The 20,263-nt window shown below is 42.5% G+C and overlaps 1 protein-coding gene and 1 long non-coding RNA gene across 2 annotated transcripts in view; both read right to left on the reverse strand.

The window, feature by feature from the left end:
- LOC131591635 (transcription factor RFX3-like) overlaps positions 1-20,263 on the reverse strand; it is a 287,779-nt gene that overhangs the window by 13,126 nt on the left and 254,390 nt on the right. The gene's annotated exons all lie outside the window — the stretch shown is intronic.
- LOC131591671 (uncharacterized) lies at positions 13,677-18,733 on the reverse strand. Its single transcript, XR_009280444.1, has 3 exons — positions 18,084-18,733; positions 16,303-17,720; positions 13,677-15,098 (listed from the first exon to the last, which is right to left on the reverse strand). It is a non-coding gene; the product is annotated as an uncharacterized LOC131591671 (long non-coding RNA).

The following is a 20,263-nucleotide window of genomic DNA, read 5'->3' on the forward strand; positions in this document are numbered from 1 at the left end:
TTAACCAATAGTAGCTTGCTAAGCCCACGAACCCTGTCGGACCCTATAAAAGTGTGCTAAAGATAGAAATAAACAACGTTCGCCATACTTTTGTGAAGACTTGGTGAATAGTCTGAGCGGTATTTCAACACACCACATTATTTGGTGCATTGGCTGGGAAACAAAATTAACGAATCTAAACTACTGCACGAATCTTTTCTTAATCACTGGCTGTATTCTGTAGTAATGATTTGATGCATCGCCTTTATGTGCTTATTTCTGTTATCTGCTTATTATCTATGTAATAAATTATGTGTAAATAAAAATTCATAAAGATATAAATAAGATGTATATATTGAAATAATAAAAAACCAAAGATGTGTTTGTAAAAAGAAAGAAACCTTCCTCCCAAGCCTGGCCGGGAGTTCTTCTCCGAAAGCAAAGGATTGTAGCCAACACCCAGATAACAAACATTAACTCGGAAAATAGACAGGATGGGAGCCATCAAAGACAACAAAAGGACTGGCTCGGAGGAGGAACCCAACTCCGGACCTGACCAACGTCTCTGCAGATCTCGGTTGTGAAACAATCAAAGTCGACAAAGACGAGCCTCAGAAAAGTATCCGCCGCTAGTCCTGAATCGCCCACCTGTCAGACCACTGTTGGAGATACAATCACTGGAAACAAAGGGGGAGACTCCGCCGAGATTTCCATCGGCACCAACCCCGGATCACATCACTTCAGCCTTGATAGCCCAAAATTAAAATACATACAGAGTCTCTTTGCATATGAGGAGACTCTGTCCGGACACTGGTTAGGTCTATTTTTCCAAGCCAGGAAATCTATTCACCGAGCAATCAAGAACACTTGGTGAATGGAGCCTGCTTGGAATTTTAGCCTGAGGACTTAAAAATCCTATAAAACCCCAATCCTGAGAGCGCTCAGACGTGGATTTGGGAACACCTATACCTTTGGTATAGACCCTGTCCACCCAGCGCTGCGCTGCTTATTTTATTGTGGTTTTTTTTTCTCGTTGCTGTTTCTTATCAAAATTGTTTTATAATAAATCTTTTATTTTTCATTTTAATCCAAAATTGCCTTTGCATTTATAACATCTATGTAGCTTATTTCTGTTATTTGCTTTTCATCCATGTAATAAATAAGCTTATCTCTAAATAAGTTGTTTTGTTCTGATCCCTTTGCTGACCACATAAATAAGCAAAACAAAATCAGTGTAGTCGACAGGATCTGAACAAAATGTTTAAATCAAAGAAGAAGAAAGACCAGAAACCCCTGCTTGACATTACGGGAGGGGAAGATATGCCTTATAGTTCAATAGCAAGGGAATGGTCTGTTTCTGCAGGACTACGCGAGTCATGGAATGCAAAATTGTGAGAGGCTGAACCTCTTGATGTGGTGAAATGTTTACAAAAACTACCTGTTGTAAAAGGGAAAGAAGTTGCGAGTTTAGGTGGAAGGGGGTAGATTCTTTTGACTGCTTATTGCATATATCAGACCAAATGAAAGCTATTGTGTGAACGAAGTATTTTAAAGAAACAAATTTGTGACTTATTGTTCTAAGTATATATTATTGGCTTTTTGCAAATATTAAAATGAATGTTATATGTATAATGTTGGAAATCTTTGCTGCATTAATATAGTTTCCTTTATGTCTGCTATTGATGAAACTTAGAAATAGTAGTGTGATACTTATATATATATTTCTTAGGCTATTGCATAGTATTAAAATAAAGACTGCTTTTGTTCATATAACCCAGGTAATGTAAAGATAATCAGGAAATTCCCCCTGCATTTTTAGATTATTTTATCCAGATGAAGATGGCAGTGACCAGAGCTCCAGGAGAGGAATTTATTGAACCTCTGTTATCAGGGAGTGTGAGACTCAATGGAACCAAAAGAAGATTGATCTGCTGGGGGGGGAGTTGAAACTAAGCAAAGGAACATCTAAACTTAAGAGGAATGTTTAAATTGTGCATAGGGATCTATGAATATGCAACAGGATAGTGTTTTTAAGGAACAATACCATCCTTTGTTAGCAAGGCATGCTTTTGGCATTCCAAGGCATGCTTTTGGCTGAATGCCGAGGCACCTGGCCATATTCGTTCCTTTTGCTTTATTTCTGTCTCTTAATTGTCTTTTTATTAAACTTTTTAAATTATACCAAAGAAGTGAACCTTGTTTTTCACACTTACAAAATAAAATTTTGATGCTACAATGTCAGAATAAGCTGCTTGCTCACAAATAGGATACTTACCAAACTGTGGCTGAAAAAGCAGCTGGTAGAGTACCTGAATATAAGTATCGTAAACACAGGGTGTGAATAAAAACAAAGTACATGCCGTAATTGCAGAAGCTGGATTGCAATGGGATCCTGACCAATGGGACAGAGACATTTGGGACTCTACTGATCCAGTTGATTCTGGGTCAGATAAGACCATTGACATTGGCCCTGTATTGCATAGGAAAATGGAATATGATACAAATGGACAACAGGTTATGAAACATTTTATAGACAACTATACCCAGCATAAGATTGTATATATGTTTACTGTATGTAAGATATATGCTTGATAGATTCAAACAAAAATACAGAGAATTGTTATTAACATGGATGGTGCAACTCCACAACTTGGGAGCCACTAGTGCAGGTATAGACCCTGGAGACAGTACGGCATTTATGACTTTGAGCTCAGATTCTTTTATTTAAGAAGCATTTAGGGGAACACAGCTAGATACTAAACTGCTGTCAGTTATAGCTGAGAAGGGTATAATAATAAGTATCCCATAGAAAGTGACTGGCCAGGGGAGGATAGACCTTGGTAAACATTAAGAGATTGCATTAAGCACCTTAAGGAGGAATGAAAACAGTTGTTTTTATTGATGCGTTAAGTTTTAGCTTTCATATTTTTCAGATTCTGTGCTGCCTAGGTGTGTAGTTTGGAGTTTCATATTAAGTGTTAGTGAGCTCTCTTCACAGAGTAGGTAGACAAAACAATTCATTTTCTAGCTTGATACCAAGGACAATCGTTACAAGTTTCAGGCCCAAAAGCATAAACAACAGTGGACTGAAGAGAGAAAACAAGAAGGATGGGACTTCATAACCTGAAGCTGTGGTTGGACAATTAACCCTGATGTGCAGATAGACCAAAACTTATAAAAATGTGAGACCTTGTGACCAGTCGTCCATTTTGTGACCATTTTTAGGTCTATCTTGGGTGTAGCCCTGGCCAGGCTCTTGTACTTCCCAAGGTGTATCCTTTAAGGCCTTTCAATAAATACCTACTTTATTCTTAACTCTGTCTAGCCTCTGTTCTAGGTCAGCCTTCTCAAGGCATCGGTTCAAGATGCAGACACAATGCTACAAAATGTTTTATCAGTACACATGAGAAACTGATAAATTAAAGCTGCTCCTCCAGCATATAAAAATGCCATCATGACTGTAAATTAATAAAACAGGAAATTCGATTGGAGATGTGATAGAAAAAATGCAGCAGTTAGGGGATTTGGGAGAATGGGAGCCACATGGTATGAACATGATTTTCTGAGCCTGAGAGAGTTTCAGCCTGTCAGTGGCTGATCTGTTTCCCAAGGCAAAGTCTTTTGGGAAACTTTTCTCTCTCAAGGACTGTTTTCTGTAAATAGGTTTTGGTTCTCAAAACAATGTTGTGCAGATGTCCGAGTGTGTTTTTCTCTTGTTCCACCAATGAGACAAGAGAGGTGTTGTTCCTTTTACCAATCAGGTTAACCTGTATTGGAACACCTTATAAAAGGGGCTGAAAACCCCGAAATAAAGGCTTTTGACTCCTTGGGATTGAAACCTTGGCTGTTGTGACTCGGACCCATGCTTCTATTCTGTGTCCTCTAGCGACAACCTGGATCTGGATGCAATAAGTCAGATTCCCTGTCTGGAGGGGATAATAAAGTTTCAAAGAAAGAAATGTTTGCTGCACTTCTGAAAGATGGAATGGTACAAGAAAATATAGATGGAATTTCCACTAATGAAATGTGGATGATTTACAAACAGCGTAGGCTGAATAAGCTAAATAAGAAGGTACAGAGCTCCCAGCTGAAAATTAGGGCCCCAAAACATGCAACTCAGTCATTGGCTCCACCTTTGCAACCTTGACAAACCCGCCTGTGGAAAGTTCCCCCATGGGTGGGTCAGAAGTTCCAGGGGGAAGGAGGATTGGCATCTGTATACTAACTTGCTGTACTTACAGGAAGTGTAGGAAAAAGAAGCATATAATAACCAAGATTAGGAAATAGACCAATCTCCATTACAGGGATGGGCAAGAAAGGATTGTCATCCCCGTGTGGACCTTCAAATTTTTTGTAAAAACCAATCTACTCAAACAGTTAAAACCCTTGTGGATACTTGAGGAGAGGCCTCACTAATTAATGGGAATCAAAAAAGATTTAAGGGCCAAATAGTTCTAATAACTGAATTAGGAGGTAAACAAATTGAAGCTGTACAAACACAATTTGAAATGAAAATAGGAAATTTACCATGGTGAAAATACTCAGTGATGACAGTTCCAGTCCCTGAGTATATAATTGAAACTGATATCTTAAAGGACTTAATTATAGAATTATCAGATGGACACTATCAGTTTGGCACCAAGCCATATATTAGTATGATACATATTCTGGTAGGAAAGGTAAAAACGCCTCCAGTAAAAATTCCCCAGCCACAAAATTAGTCTCTTTGAAGCAGTATTGCATTCCTGGAGGGCAGAGAGAATAATGTTAACAACTAAAGATTTGCTTGAGGCAGGTGTGTTAAAACCCATCACCACATCTTGGAATAATCCTGTATGTCCTGTTAAGAAAAATGATGGGTCATGGTGAATGACTGTGGGTTTGCATGACCTGGGTTTTGGTAGCGGGGGGCCACAGAGGTCGCTTCTGTGAGAAGCTGCTAGAAGCTTAAATTATGTCCAGCAGAGGCTCTGAAGATGGACACGCTGCTGGCCAAGACTGGGCCAATTAAAGATTATGGTAATGCTTCTGTGATAACATATTTAAGAAAAAATCAAAACAAAAGTAGTGCACAGGTGAGAACATGTGAGGGAAACAACATGGAGACTCCAAGGTCAGTGAAGAAGGAGGGGATGTTCCAGGTACTGGAGGTGAGATTCCTCAGCATTCTGTGGTGATGACCATGGTGAAGCAGGCTGTCTCCCTGCAGCCCATGGAGATCCACGAGGGATGCAGAGATCCACTCGCAGCCTGTGGGGGAGGTGCCCATGCCAGAGCAGGTGGATACCTAGAGGAGGCTGTGATTCAGTGGAAGACCTAGTGGAGACAGGGGGCTCCTGCTTCCAGGCTTGGAGCAGCTTGTCCTTGGAGGACCGCACCCTGTGGAAGAGTGACCTATGCCACAGCAGTTTTGGGAGGACTGTTGCTTGTGAGAGTGTACTCATGTGGGAGAGGTTCGCAGAGAACTGTCACCTGTGGGAAGGGACCCCACGGTCTCACAGGGGAACAACTTCTCTCCCTGCATGGCAGAAGAAAACCTTGGGTGATGAACTGACCAAAACCCACCCTCCCCCCCCATCTCCCTGCATTGTTGGTGGGAAGGAGGGAGGGATTGGGGGAAAAGAGGTGTTTTTAAGGGCTTATTTTACTTCTCATTATCCTCCTCTGATTTTGTTAGTAATAAATTAACTTTGTATCGTCATAGGTCAACTCATTGGCAGTGATATCACGAACAAACAGTGAATAATTTGGTTGCCCAACTCTGGCAATATGAAGAAAGTCTGTATTCCCTCCTACAGGCCTGCATCTTGGCTGTAGAAACACTAAGGAATATCAGCAATTTAAAGAGGAAATGTCCCATGCCCTGCCAGTACAGACAAGAATTTCTGCTATTTGGAACAAGCACCACCCTGTTTAAGAGATGGAACAAACCTTGAGGTATTCTGTGATTTTACATTCATGATCATGGAGAGGAAATGAGGAAGTGGGATGGAAACCCCATGTCTGCCCTAGGACCACAGGTACATGAGTTTAAAAGAAGAACAACCACCATGGGAATTTCTTCAAGAATAAATGCTGCTCCAGTTTCCAGCAGGCAACTCCTCACAGAGCATAGAAGGGCTGATGTTATTCCTGATCCTCTTGAAGGAACCTCAAGTTGATCATAATTACAAGAAGTGAGCAATGAGCACTATGACCAGTACTATTTCAAGAGAGTTCAAATTGGAGAGACATGGATTTGATCGATGGACCACTCGGTGGATAAAGAATTGTCTGGATGGTCACACGCAGTGTTATGGTCAACAGCTCATTGTCCAGGTGGAGACCAGTGACTAGTGGTCTCCCTCAAGGGTCAGTACTGAGGCCAATATTGTTCAAGATCTTTGTTTGCAACATGGAGAATGGGACTGAGTGCAGCCTCAGGAAATTTGCTGTGTGGTGCAGTCTACATGCTGGAATAAAGGGATGCTGTTGTAGTGCATCAAAAAATCATGGTATGTCCCAAGGATAAAACTCACCCTCAGTTTGTGTAAAGTTAGTTCCTACCTGAGAACCTTCTTCCCTTCCCCCTTACCATTGGCTGTAACTTCCCTGTATCCTCCGATCACCCCCGCCCACTAGTATAAGAGAGAAGACCCAAGGCATTTCGGTCTCTTTCTTGCCCCGGATGGACGACAGACAATAAGCCTGGGATTATTCCGAGCAAGTTTGGGCCTCCTGTGTCTAGATACTTTGAGTCCATGTTGTATCCTCTCCAGGACCTCCTCCGCCGCCTGTGTCCCATGAAGAGCGGGCCTCTCACCACGGGGGGTAGAACAGAGGGGTCCCCCAGGAATGGATTGCAACAGTGGCACCAAGCGTAAGGGCTGAACAAGCCCATGTTCAAAGGCTTTTTTTTTTTTGAGCCCGGGCCAGCTGTTCTTTGGAGACTTTTGGACGCCATTTGAGATACAGCAAAAAAAGATTCCAAAAGGGAGTCGAAAATCCTCCGGCACCAGGGGACCGACTCCAGGGCAACGGGTATCTTTCCACCACCAGAAACCACAGAACAAGGTAAGATTTAACTCCGAAACTGGGCTGGGGGGGCTGGAGAGCGAAACAGACCCCGGGGAACTGTGCTTCTGTGTAACCCCTTCCGAGCGGCAGCCATGCAGAGCTCTGCCACGTGCAAAACGGCGGGGTTCCCCCAGCCGTGGGCAGAGAGGGGGGGAGAGGGAATTCTCCCTGTTGCCTGTACCAGTGTGAGTTTAATTGTAACCCTTGTGGTGCCAGTTTGTTTTCTACGGTAAGGAAAATAGACAGATTGTGTGCAGAGCTGCCGTGACCTCCAGAATGGGATCACAGCTCTCCACACAAGAAAGGAGTCATACACAAAAAATACAGGATTTTTTAAAAACCACAAATATAAAAATTTCAAAAAATAAGATAAAACAGTTTGTATCATATTTGACTCAGCAAAGTGAACAGATCGAATTGTTGCAATTAGACTCAGTACCTGCCTGGGATGAAATTGGAAATTTATTAACCTTAAAAATAGAAGGAGGAGATAAATCGGCTCTGAAATTCCTCTCGGTTTTTCTTTTAATTCGAAAATAATTGGTTAACAGAGAAATAAAAACGAAAGACAAACAGGCACTGCAGTCTCCACCTAACTCCCCTAACTTTTCTCCCAAAACCTCTGCTCCTCCACTGGAAGAAATACCCAAGACAAACAATAAAAGTTCTAGTCCCGTGTGTCTCTCTCAGCCACCCAGTCCTGCTTCACAAGCCATCAGGACTCCCTCTCTATACCCTTCCTTTCCCAGTGTTAAAGAAAATATACCTTCCTATCCACACGTGGCTGAGAGCCAAGACGGCGCTGGCCATGTGTTTCCCGGCCACATGGTGAATTCCCCTGTGTATCCCCTTTCTCTTACCAATAATCCCTTCCACCCACCGGTTCCCGCCCCAACCATTATCAAAATCCCTTTGTTCCCCCTGACATTCCTCCACCCTGCACCACCCCCCAGCCCTGCTTGGCCCCACCCTATGACCCTGCCCCCCGAGGCTGTAACCCTATCCCCTATCCCTCCGCCCCCTGTCTCCCAGGGAGGAGGGGCGGGGAGAGAGACAGTTACACCTCTTGCTCCTGCAGAGGGGCAGGGGGAGGGGTGTCCCGGCCCTGCCCCCCGGCGGGGGGAGGATGCGGGCCCACAGGGCATGGCATGGGAGGGTGCGAGCCCTCTCCTGACTCCTGCAGGTGAGGAGCTGGGTCTCTCCCCAGATCCGGGGAGGGAATGGGGCCCCTAGAGCCTGGCGTGGGGGGGTGCGGGCAGGGAAACCCAGGGAATACCAGCCCTGGGGAAGATGAAGTTATGCTAACAGCGGCTCCTGTAATATACAATAACAGCAGAGGAGCAATGCGATTACAACATCAACCTTTCAATTACCAAATAATCAAGGATATTTGTAAAATTAAAAATTATTTTGGTCATGATAGCAAAGTCTTGAGGGGAATAATAAGAACTACATTGAAATCACAGGATTTAATTCCTGCAGATATTAAAGATGTATTTCGGTGTCTGCTAACTCCCTCTGAATATGATCTTTGGGAAAGCGTATGGAAGAAATCTTTACAAAACTCCTAGCTGAACTCAAAGTAATCAAAATGCATATGATACAGAGAACAATGAAATCACTTTAGAACATTTATGTGGGGAGGGAAATTGGATTAATCCTGCTGATCAAGTGAGAGTATTAAAAACTTTGTTGCAGATAAAGTTTGTGATGTGGCTGAAAACATTTTTAACCAATTACCAACAGTTGATATTCAAGTCAGTTATGTTAATATTAACCAGCTCCCATGTGAGAGTTTCTTACAGTTTGTAGATCGTCTTAGGCTACAGATACAGAGACAAGTTAAGGAACCAGTGGCCCAGACGGAACTGCTTAAAGAAATGGCCCAAAGGAATGCCAATGAGGCTTGTCGTAGAGTAATTCTGAGTCTACCTATTAATCCTCCACCCATCATAGCGGATATGATTGAAGCGTGTGCCCAGAAAGCAGACTTGTACAGTGTACACGACAAGAAACCAGGCAACCCAACGACAGTGGCAGCAGTGACACCAGGAATGAACAAGCCACAGATGTCACCAGAACAGCTGCAGCACATCATCTGTTTCCAGTGCAAGAGGCCAGGATATTTCGCAAGGAACTGTCCTCAAAACCCAACAACAAGGGAAACACCAGAAAGAACCTGTAGCAATTCAAAAAACCTGAATTCTAAGCGCTTTTCTGTCAAGCGCAGAGACATAAAAATGACAGACCTGAAACAGGAAAAAGACTCTATTTTAATGGGAAAAGGAGAGGAAAGGGAGCGGGGTGGGAGACAGCAGAAATATAATTGTAAGGAACGTTTGCCTAATAAGGTCTGGCAACCGCAAAAGCGATTCAGACTTGTAACTTCTAAAGCTTTTTGTTTCAGATCTGACCGTTGGACTGTCATTGGAGTGGACTTGCAGGATAATTCACAAGACCTGTCTGGACTGGATAGTAGGTATTTTGTTACTGGAGACACAGCACACACACCAATAGAGACTGAAGTGGCTCCCATGACAATTAAAGGAGACCTGACACACCTCATTCTCTTAGCAAGATGTCCTCAACCACCCTTCTGGGTAGCCAAAGGGCAGATAATAGCCCAGGAGATCCCTCTTCCAACAGAAGTCCCAGTAGATGACAAAGCACCAGGAGTCTACTGGGCAGAAGTGGTGGGTGAAGACAAACCCATTATGGGGTGTAACTTAACACACAAATCAGAACATCTCCATGTAGAAGGCTTAATTAACACTGGGGCAGATGTGACTATCATACCTGAAAACGTGTGGCCCTCACATTGGGAACTGCAACCCGTGGCAGGAAAAATACAGGGTGTTAGAAGAATGAAACTGGCAAAAATTTCTAAAGCTGTCGTTCAGCTTGAAGGTTCGGATGGAAGATTGACTAGTGTCCGACATTTTGTCACTGACTACAAGTGCCCCCTGTGGGGAAGAGACACCATGTCCCAGTGGGGAGTAAAATTAACAATTCCGGAAACCCTCCAGTATTTTTCATGGAGGCCACTGTAGAGCATCCGGTCCAAAAGCTATCTTGGTTAGATAATAATCCAATTTGGGTGAACCAGTGGCCTCTCAGCAGACAAAAACTCGGGGCGCTAGAAAAATTGGTGGAAGAAGAATTGGCCAAGGGACACATAGTAGAAACAACCAGCCCTTGGAATTCCCTGGTGTTTGTGATAAAAAAGCCAGGGAAGGATAAGTGGCGCCTCCTTCAGGATTTGAGAGAAATAAACAAAAAAATAGAGGACATGGGGTCTCTTCAACCAGGTATGTCATCCTCGAATATGTTACCACAAAATTGGCTATTGGCAGTGCTAGATATTAAAGACTGTTTTTTCCAAATTCCCCTGCACCCAGAGGATGGACCACGGTTTGCCTTTTCCATTCCCAGAATTAACCGGGAAGCTCCAATGAAACGGTACCACTGGACAGTATTACCTCAGGGGATGAAAGCGAGCCCCTTCATCTGCCAGTGGTATGTGGGGTCATTGCTGTCCCCAGTGCATGCTGAAAAAAGAGATGCCATCATTTTGCATTACATGGATGACATCTTAGTGTGCTGTCCCAATAACAACATGCTGCAAGACACCCTTGGCCTAGTGGTTAATGTTTTAACCTCTGCTGGATTCCAATTGCAGGAAGACAAAGTTCAAAGGATGCCACCTTGGAAATACCTGGGCCTGGAAAGTACTGCACGGACTGTTGTTCCACAAAAATTAGAAATTATTGGCAATTCTAACACTCTAGCAGATCTCCATTCCCTATGCAGGTCACTGAACTGGGTCAGACCCTGGCTAGGTCTCACAAATGAAGACCTGAGTCCCCTACTCAATTTATTGAAAGGGGAGAGAGAGTTGCTGTCTCTCAAGGAGCTGACTCCAGAAGCAAAAAATGCAATTGAAAAAGCACAAAGGGCCTTGACAGAAAGACAGGCACATCGCTTCAAACCTGAGCTGCCTTTCAAATTTATTGTCCTGGGGAAATTACCACACTTACATAGGTTAATATTCCAGTGGGCCAAGGGGCAGAGATCCACTCTTAATAATAGAATGGATTTTCCTCTCCCATCAACGACCCAAAACTATCACCAAGCCACAGGAGCTGATGGCTCAGCTGATCCAAAAGGCCAGGGTAAGGCTGTGAGAACTGGCAGGGTGTGACCTCATGTGTATTCACCTTCCGGTCAGACTCTCTGGTGAAGGCAAACACTCTCCTGAGAAACTGACCAAAGAGATGTTTGAGCACCTGCTGCAGAGCAATGCTAACCTCCAGTTTGCTCTGGACAGCTATAGTGGGCAAATTTCGGTCCATGCACCATCACACAAATTGTTTCATGAGGAATTCCACCTTATTCCTCGTGAGAAAAGGAGCCGAAGGCCACTCAAAGCTCTCACAGCGTTCACTGATGCATCTGGAACCTTTCATAAGTCGGTCATGACTTGGAGACATCCTCAGACTCAGCATTGGGAAGCTGATGTTGAGTTTGTAGAAGGATCACCCCAGATAGTTGAACTGGCTGCAGCTGTAAGAGCTTTTGAGAAGTTTTCTGAACCGATTAATTTGGTTACTGACTCAGCCTACGTAGTGGGAGTGGTGTCCAGAGCAGAACAGGCAGTTCTCAAGGACATTGAGAATGAACATCTCTTTAGACTGCTCTCAAAACTGATTTATTTGATTTTAAATAGAGAACAACCTTTCTATGTGATGCATATAAGATCGCATTCCGATTTGTCAGGTGAAATCGCTGAGGGGAACCAGAAAGCTGATTCCCTTGCTGCCCCAGCCGAAAAGGCATGTCTCCCAGATGTGTTCCAACAGGTTAAGATAAGTCATCAGCAATACCATCAAAATGTGCCAGGACTGATTCGTCAGTTCCAGCTGACACGGAGTCAAGCTAAAGCCATTGTGGCTACCTGTCCCAATTGCCAGCTGCAGGCGGTGTCATCATTAGTCATCGGGGTTAATCCCCGAGGAGTTGAACGCTGTGAAGTGTGGCAAACAGACATTACACATATCCCCAGTTTTGGTTGCCTTAAAAATGTACACGTGAGCATTGATACATACTCAGGAGCAGTGTCTGCCTCTGCTCATGCAGGAGAAAAATCTGTACATGCCAAACAACACTTAGTACAGGCCTTTTCTGTATTGGGAATCCCTAGGGAAATTAAAACTGATAATGGCTCGGCGTATCAATCCAAAGAGTTCCTAGAATTTGTCCAGCTGTGGGGAATAGAACATAAAACTGGCATCCCCCACTGCCCCACAGGTCAAGCAGTGATTGAGCATACACACCAGACTCTCAAACAAGTCCTAGCCAGGCAAGGTAGCGAGGCAGTGTGGATGTCTCCACAACAGAAACTCTGTAAAGCTCTGTTTACCATTAACTTCCTAAACTGCTCATTTGAAAACATGAATCCTCCTGTAACTCGGCATTTTAACAGTGGTGATCAGTTTAAATTGTCACAGCGTCCACTGGTTTTAATCAGGGACCCTGAAACTTGGCAAACCAAGGGTCCCTATGAAATTGTCACCTGGGGGCGTGGTTATGTGTGTGTCTCCACCCCTGCAGGCCCCCAATGGATTCCTCAGAAATGGGTAAAACCTTTTGTTCCAAAGAATCCACCCCCAGCAAGAAGAGAAGAGAAGCAAGTGGCTGTTGCTTCCAAGAGAAGACACTGCCGAAGACAGCAAGAAGAAACCTAGCCTTTGACCTGCATACTTTGGCTGTGAATATGTTTTAAAAAATGTCTGTTTCCTTTTTTTAGAAATAACCTACCTCTCACTCAAATCCATGATGAATCTTAACCCTGCTGTCATCCTGCTCTCACTGAGCAGCCTGACAGCGGCCTGGATCATCCATCAGCCACGCCAGAAGATCTGGGTGCTGTTCAAAGGCTGGGGACTCACAGGATGGCGGACTTCAGTAATCAAAACAATCTTGTTTTTTGTTGTTTTGTTTTTGATTGTGTTAGCATTTGGAATTGTCCGTTGTTTAATTTTAAAGGCCCTTAGTAGTGTAATTTTTACTACGTCAGAAGCTAACCACGTGGAACTAGCCGACAGAAACGAATCTAACCGGCCGACCAATTGTGAGTGGTTGGCAGGCTCACGGTAAAGGAAAAAATAAGCTAAAGTTTTTTTTCTTTCTCATATTGTATAACAGAAAAGGGTGAGGTGTTGTAGTGCATCAAAAAATCATGGTATGTCCCAAGGATAAAACTCACCCTCAGTTTGTGTAAAGTTAGTTCCTACCTGAGAACCTTCTTCCCTTCCCCCTTAACATTGGCTGTAACTTCCCTGTATCCTCCGATCACCCCCGCCCACTAGTATAAGAGAGAAGACCCGAGGCATTTCGGTCTCTTTCTTGCCCCGGATGGACGACAGACAATAAACCTGGGATTATTCCGAGCAAGTTTGGGCCTCCTGTGTCTAGATACTTTGAGTTCATGTTGTATCCACTCCAGGACCTCCTCTGCTGCCTGTGTCCCCATGAAGAGCGGGCCTCTCACCACGGGGGGTAGAAAAGAGGGGTCCCCCAGGAACAGATTGCAACAGGATGCCATCTAGAGGGACCATGACAGGCTTGAGAGATGGGCCAATGCAAACCTCATGAAGTTCAACAAAGTAAAGTGTGAGGTCCTACGCCTAGGTTGCAGCAATCCCAGACACACTGACAGGTTGAGGGAAAAAGTGATTGAGAGCAGCTCTGCAGAGAAAGACTTGGGGGTGATGGTTGAAGGAAAATTCAACATGAGGCAGCAGTAAGCTCTCGCAACCCAGAAAGCCAACTGTGTCATGCTGCATCAAAAGGAGAGTTGGCAGCAGGTCCAAGGTGAATCTCAGCTCTGGTGAGACCTCATATGGAGTACTGCATGCAGTCCTGGTGTCTCCAACATAAGAAAGACATGGAACTGTTTGAGCATGTCCAGAGGAGGGCCATGAAATTGATGCCTGGAGTACCTCCCCTACAAAGACAGTTGGGGGCCTGAGAAAGTTGGGGCTATTCAGCCTGGAGAAGAGAAGGTTGCATGGAGACCTCATAGCCTTCTAGTATCTGAAGGGGACCTACAGGGAAGCTGGAGAGGGACTCTTCATCAAGAACTGTAATGATAGGACAAGGAGAAATGGGTACAAATTTGTGCTGGTTTTGCATTAATTGATACTTAATGAGGAGGGAAGAATCCACTCATGGAAATGATGTTTCTGAAAGAAACTTCATCATCTTCTGAAAGAGGAGAAATTTAGGTTAGACATAAGAAAGAAATTTTTTACTGTAAGGGTGGCTCCTCTAAATCTCACACCTTTAGACTGACATCTTATCTGGCTTACTTGAGCAATAAATCATCTCAAAGCATGGTGGTCCCATTCCTCATTTTTAGTCTTGACAATCTGATGCCTCAGTGAGGTCGATCACTAGGATTAGCAGTCGAGAAAGTCCCAATGTACGTTATCCTGGAAATTAAGCTTTAGTCAGAAAGGAAGGCTTCAATGACCCCTAAGAAGCAGTTGAAAAGAAACCTATGCAGTCTCTCACTGAACAAGGACAGCAGAGGTGCTCGTTTTCATCCCTGGCCTGGACGATTCAAGTGAGGACTGGGGAACTTTGGATGAGTGATAAAATTTCAAAGCAATAGAGGGACGTTTATCATAAATTTAAAAAAATTGATAAAAAGTAATTATCCTCCTAAGCAATAGTTAAGAAGCTTTTTCATTTGGATGAAGTGGAAATTGCTTGATATGGACTTTGAGACTACTTTTAAAAAGTTTCTCTGGAATGCTGTGGGAGATTGCCTACCTTTGCTGCTTTTTCCGTGCTTTTTGTTAATTAAGATCTGTTGTAATGCAGTTAGGAAAAATGGTATGACCCTGTCGCCCTGAAAACTCAGCTTCTGAGCTTGCTGACATGGTTTGCTAAGGACTTTCCCAGGACAGTAACTGTAAACATAGATATGTGTACATTCTTTCTGTTACACATCTTGTGATGGGCATGTCTCATGGCCAGTGCAGGGAGAAAGTGTTATCCTGACCATCTGTCATGGGTTAGCTTCACCTTTAAGACCGAGTAAAAAAAGGGGAAGTTGAAGCTACTGGTGACTGATGGGAGTTTTTCTTCCTAACCAATTATCAGTCATTTTCAAGAATTGACAGCAGATCTGACCATTAAAAAGTGAATTCAACTTGTAAACACCCCCTTAAGAAGTACACTCAGAGCTGTCTCGTTCTTTTTTGTTTCCGGCTCTGGAGAAGTAACAAGCTCTGTCTTGGCTTTCTCCCCCCCTCCCAGGCCCAGGACAAGGCCGCAGGGAGGGGGGGGGGGAAGGAGAGAAAAGCAGAGTTTAGCAGTTTAGTTTAGTTTTCAAGGTCTGCTGCTAGACTGAAACTTGACACTATGAACTTTTGTAGCTTTCTTCTTTTAATTCCTTTACTACCTAGATAAACAACAGATTACTCCTTTTTCTTAGAACAGACAGAGAAAGAGAGACAATTAACATGTAAGACATCATAAAACTACCAAAAACAGTGAAGAAAAGAGTTAAGTTTAAATAAGAAAGAGAGAAAGAAGATGCTTGTTGCTGAAAAGTCTTTCTGTTACAGCTATGGAGATGGACAGTAGTTTAAAGACTCCTTTAATTCATGACTAGAGTATGGAAGGAATAGAGTATTCAAAGCGTGGACTTTAGAGAAAAGAAGGGTGGTTGTGATACTGTGAGTTGCTGGAACTTGCGAGTGAAGTGAAGATTTTAAAGCCTTAAAGGAGCCAAAGAGATGGCTGTTTTCCAGGAAGGCTCACAGAAACAACTGAAAAAGATTTCTACCTTTGAATCACTTATCCTTAAAAATAACATCCCTAGATTCAATTTGACCCATTGCACACCTCAGAATAGTGTGAGATGGAAGGAGTGGACTCTAGAAACTCCATAGATTGCCAGGAAGAGACTTCTGTTTCTCTACAAGGACTGATGAAAAGACTCTAACAATTGAGACTGTTTTTGACCACCAAGATTGTAAAACTATTTTTTTTGTCTCTATGTTGTTATGTGTACAAAGAAATAATCGAGTAGTAAGAAGTAAAAGGGTTTTCTGAAAGTTTATTTTGGTATTCTTATTCTAATAGTCTGTTAATAAACTGTCTTTATTCCTTTTAAGTTTTAAGCCTGTTTTGATCTTATTTTAATCCATATCTCACAACAAAAATAAGTAATTTTTGTTACTAGTTTAAAACCACAACACCATCCAATCCCCGGCCGTGGTCAGAAGCCTATAAATCCTGGAAGGAAAAATAAACCTTTTCTTCTTTTCACCACACCTCGACCTGTGTCCGTGTGATCTATTCATCTTTAGCGGCAACATCTGGTGACCTCTGACGTGTGTTGCAGGTGACGTTACAGGGTACTATCTAGCCTGTGGCTATGGATGGTTTTGGGCTCTCTCCTACGGAGGGCCTGGTTATGGAAATATGGCGTGCGGTGTCTGATCAGAGAGGTGCTGGAGGAGGTTCTGCGAGCAGTTTCTGTTCCTCAAGTTTATTACATTAATCTTTCCATCGATGTCGCTGTTTTGTTTTTAGGTTTTTTTTTGGAGAGTCATGAGTCTGGATCAGCCCAATTGGTGGAATTACAGGCTGCTGTCATAGCATTTCAGAAGTTTTCCCAGGCACCTTTCAATTTGGCCATGGATTCTGCCTCCGTGACCAAATTGAGACCCATCCACAAGCAGGTGTTGATGTTGGACATTTGTTTCATTTATTTTTTTGGGGTTTTTGTTGTTTTTGGATTTTTTGTTTTTTTTTTTGTAATAATGAAAGGGTGAGATAACACCCTGAAATTACAGCCTTCTGATTGTATGGAGTATTGTATTTTCCTATTATTTATCCTTTTGATTGTTTATAATGTTGCTAGTTTCTTTGTTCATTTTTTTCTTTCTTTTCTTTTTGTTAAACCAAAAAGGGTGAGATGTCGCCCTGAAAACTCAGCTTCTGAGCTTGCTGACATGGTTTTCTAAGGACTTTCCCAGGACAGTAACTGTAAACATAGATATGTGTACATTCTTTCTGTTACACGTCTTGTGATGGACATCTCTCATGGCCAGTGCAGTGAGAAAGTGTTATCCTGACCATCCAATCCCTGGCCGTGGTCAGAAGCCTATAAATCCTGGGAGGAAAAATAAACTCTGCTCTTCCTTTCACCACACCTCGACCTGTGTCCGTGTGATCTATTCATCTTCAGCGGCAACATGACCCAAAGAATGTACCCCCGAAAATGTAGACTTGTAAGTTCTTTCCCTTATCTTGTTCTCCCCAGGTCCCCTTATTGGTTGTGTAAATCCCCCACACCCCCTTCTCCCCTGTCCTGAAAAAGGAGTGCCTATCGATACCTCTTCCTCTTTCCCTCCTGCCATGTCACCCTGAAAGATCCCAAGAAATAAAACTGCAACTGCCATCTCAGCAAAGGGAAAGAGCCTCGTTTTTAAGGCCTCATCTGGCAAGCTAAAACTACGTCCCCAGCCTCCCTGCTCGCTGCGGGGTGGACGGTGGTAACAGAGGGGCTGTGGACAAAGTTATAATAGCAAAGATTGTTAATGAGCAATCTACACAGTCTGTGAACCCCGTAATTTTACCTGCACCACAGCAGCAGCCATCTTTACCTCCTATGGAGGCTAGCTTTGGAGCAAGCTGCAGGCCCCATGGCCTGCCAGCCCTGCCTGAGAAGCTAGCCTGGGAAATTCATGGGAGGATTCAAAACAATCCTCAAAGACAGAAAACAGCCTGCAGGTGCTGTTTGTCTGGTCCCGTGTTTTCCTTGCAGGAGAAGGTCAGGGGGGTGGTGAACCCCACTGACCAATAATGGTAATGTAGCACTTTACTAACCAATAAGAGTTTCCTTTCTGTACTTTCCACGAACTAGTCTATATAACATGACTGTAGCAATAAACGAGAGATTCTCTCCTGTTCTGACTCCCTTGAGAGTCCGTGTCGTTCTTCCTGCCGTTCCTAATTAGAACGACAACCTCCCACTGCTGAGCAAGCGTTGTTGGCTATGCCACCCTTAGAGAGGGGGGGAGAGTCAGAGAAAAGAAAATAAGGAGATATCCAATACTTTTAAATTGATTGTGGACATACAGGGGCAATATATTGACTCTACCTATGAAGAGGAGCCAGATTTAGATCATTTTCCACCCAACCCAGGGGGGCATGGGGGAGTGTCGGACCGAGCGCAGAGAGCAGAGGCACCCCCATGGCAGAGCCATTGCAGAAGAAGCTCCAAGGCCACCCTAGACAAATATCAGCAATTACAGAAACAGTTGGGCAGAGCCATGGCGGCTCAGGAAGCTTCAAAGGGAGACAAAATAGACAAAAAATCAGTAACTATATGGTATCTACTTCGAAATTCATTACTATAATTAAAGGTTGATAAGCTGCAGTAGTTGCCACTGCTACCACCTGGTCCAGAGAGGCTCTTCACTTAATATCGCCTGTTTGTGTAAAATCGTGTCCTTTTCCCTCTGTCTGCGAATGAGAGATAAGACTATATTGAGAGAAAGAACTGTTTGTTAAAGTTAACTTTGTGGGTTTTTTTCTTTCCACTTTTCCCCTCTGCGAGAGTAGGTGGAGGATGGTGAAGAATAGGCTCGATCCTTCTAGAGATAACAGCAGCAGAGCGGGGTATTCAGTCCCCCCTCTCCCTCTTCAAGAAGAAGTGCCAGGATAGTACCCAGTTTGTTAAAAGGTCATGATTCCTTGTTTTCTTAAAATGTCTTTATATACCCTTATATAGTTAATTTGGTATTTTTAAGTAACTATGAGTTCTTGTGATTTTACAGTTTTACTGGAGAAATTACTGCAACTCCTTAGAAAATTAAAAAAAAACCCTCTTTAGAAATGTTTAGAATAAATATTAACAGAATTAAAAAGTTACCTTGCAATAATTAGTTTTAAAACCTAATGTAAAAATATTGAGTGATTTACAGCTACTGATAAAATGACCTTCCAATTCATGTTATCTACAGAAGATATTAATGGTTTAAAAAATAATTAACTAGGAAAACGTTACTGTACAAGAAGACAAAGTTAAGTTAACCATATATTACCTGTTTGCTAGTTTTTTCCAGTTTTAATAAGGTAATTTCAATGTGAATCTTTTTGCTATAAAAAACACATGATAGCATATCTACCTATTTGGACTTAGGATTTTAATTAAAAATTGGACTTAATGTTTCTGCAAAGTGCTACAAAAGCTGAATGGCAATTTTCCAAACCCTGCGTTGTTGTGGTTTTCTCTAGTAAAACTGCATTTGAAAAGTCCTATAAACTTAAGCCCGTACCAGGCAAATTCCTACTATGAATGAGTAATTTCAGTAATATCTGCAGTTATTATGAGTTATTCTCAAGGCCAAATTACATAAAATCATAATGTATTTGTTACATTTTTATAATCTCTATAGTAAATCCATGTTATATCATGTTTAAAAGATCACTTTAATATTCTTTTCAGGTTAAGTTTTGTTATTTCCTTCTGTCAAAATTAATTTTACCAGGTTTGAATATTGTTTAATTTGAATTGTCTCACGTTTTGTTAAAACACATTTGTCTAAACTGCAAAGTATAGTTATTTTCCTAAGGAGATGAGGATGACTACAACTGAAACAGCTGTGATGGAACACTGATAAACACCTGCTTGTGGATGGAAGATGATACAGTCTGTTGCACTCTTCATTTCATCGAAGGTTTAATTATTTGTTACAATCTCTACTAGCTTTGTTTTCTATAGGTAACACAAAAGAGTAGTGACTGTTATTAATACTAGAAAGTTTAGAACTTTTTTACCTTATTTCACTTCTTGCCATTGAGACATGAATGTTTTGAAAATATTAATTTCCTCAGACACAATGCTGATATATTCATTGTATAATGTGAATTTACGGATTTTTATGATGAGTATTATCCATAAGATATTATTGCTATATTTATAGCCGGCTTTTCATATGCTTTTCAATTTTTATGAAATTACCTTTAAGACACATGTAATTTGAGATCTTTTTGTATTCTAACTGCAGATGCATCTCCTTAAGTTATACAGCTGTTCATGTACAGGGTTTTCTTACTCTTTAACTCCTTCCCTTGTTTAAGAAAGCTTGATTTTTCCTAATTCAGTGTAGTTTTATTGTTTTTCAGTGCTTCCAAAATTCCA

Source organism: Poecile atricapillus, chromosome W (assembly GCF_030490865.1).
Source record: "Poecile atricapillus isolate bPoeAtr1 chromosome W, bPoeAtr1.hap1, whole genome shotgun sequence".
Lineage (NCBI taxonomy): Eukaryota > Metazoa > Chordata > Aves > Passeriformes > Paridae > Poecile > Poecile atricapillus.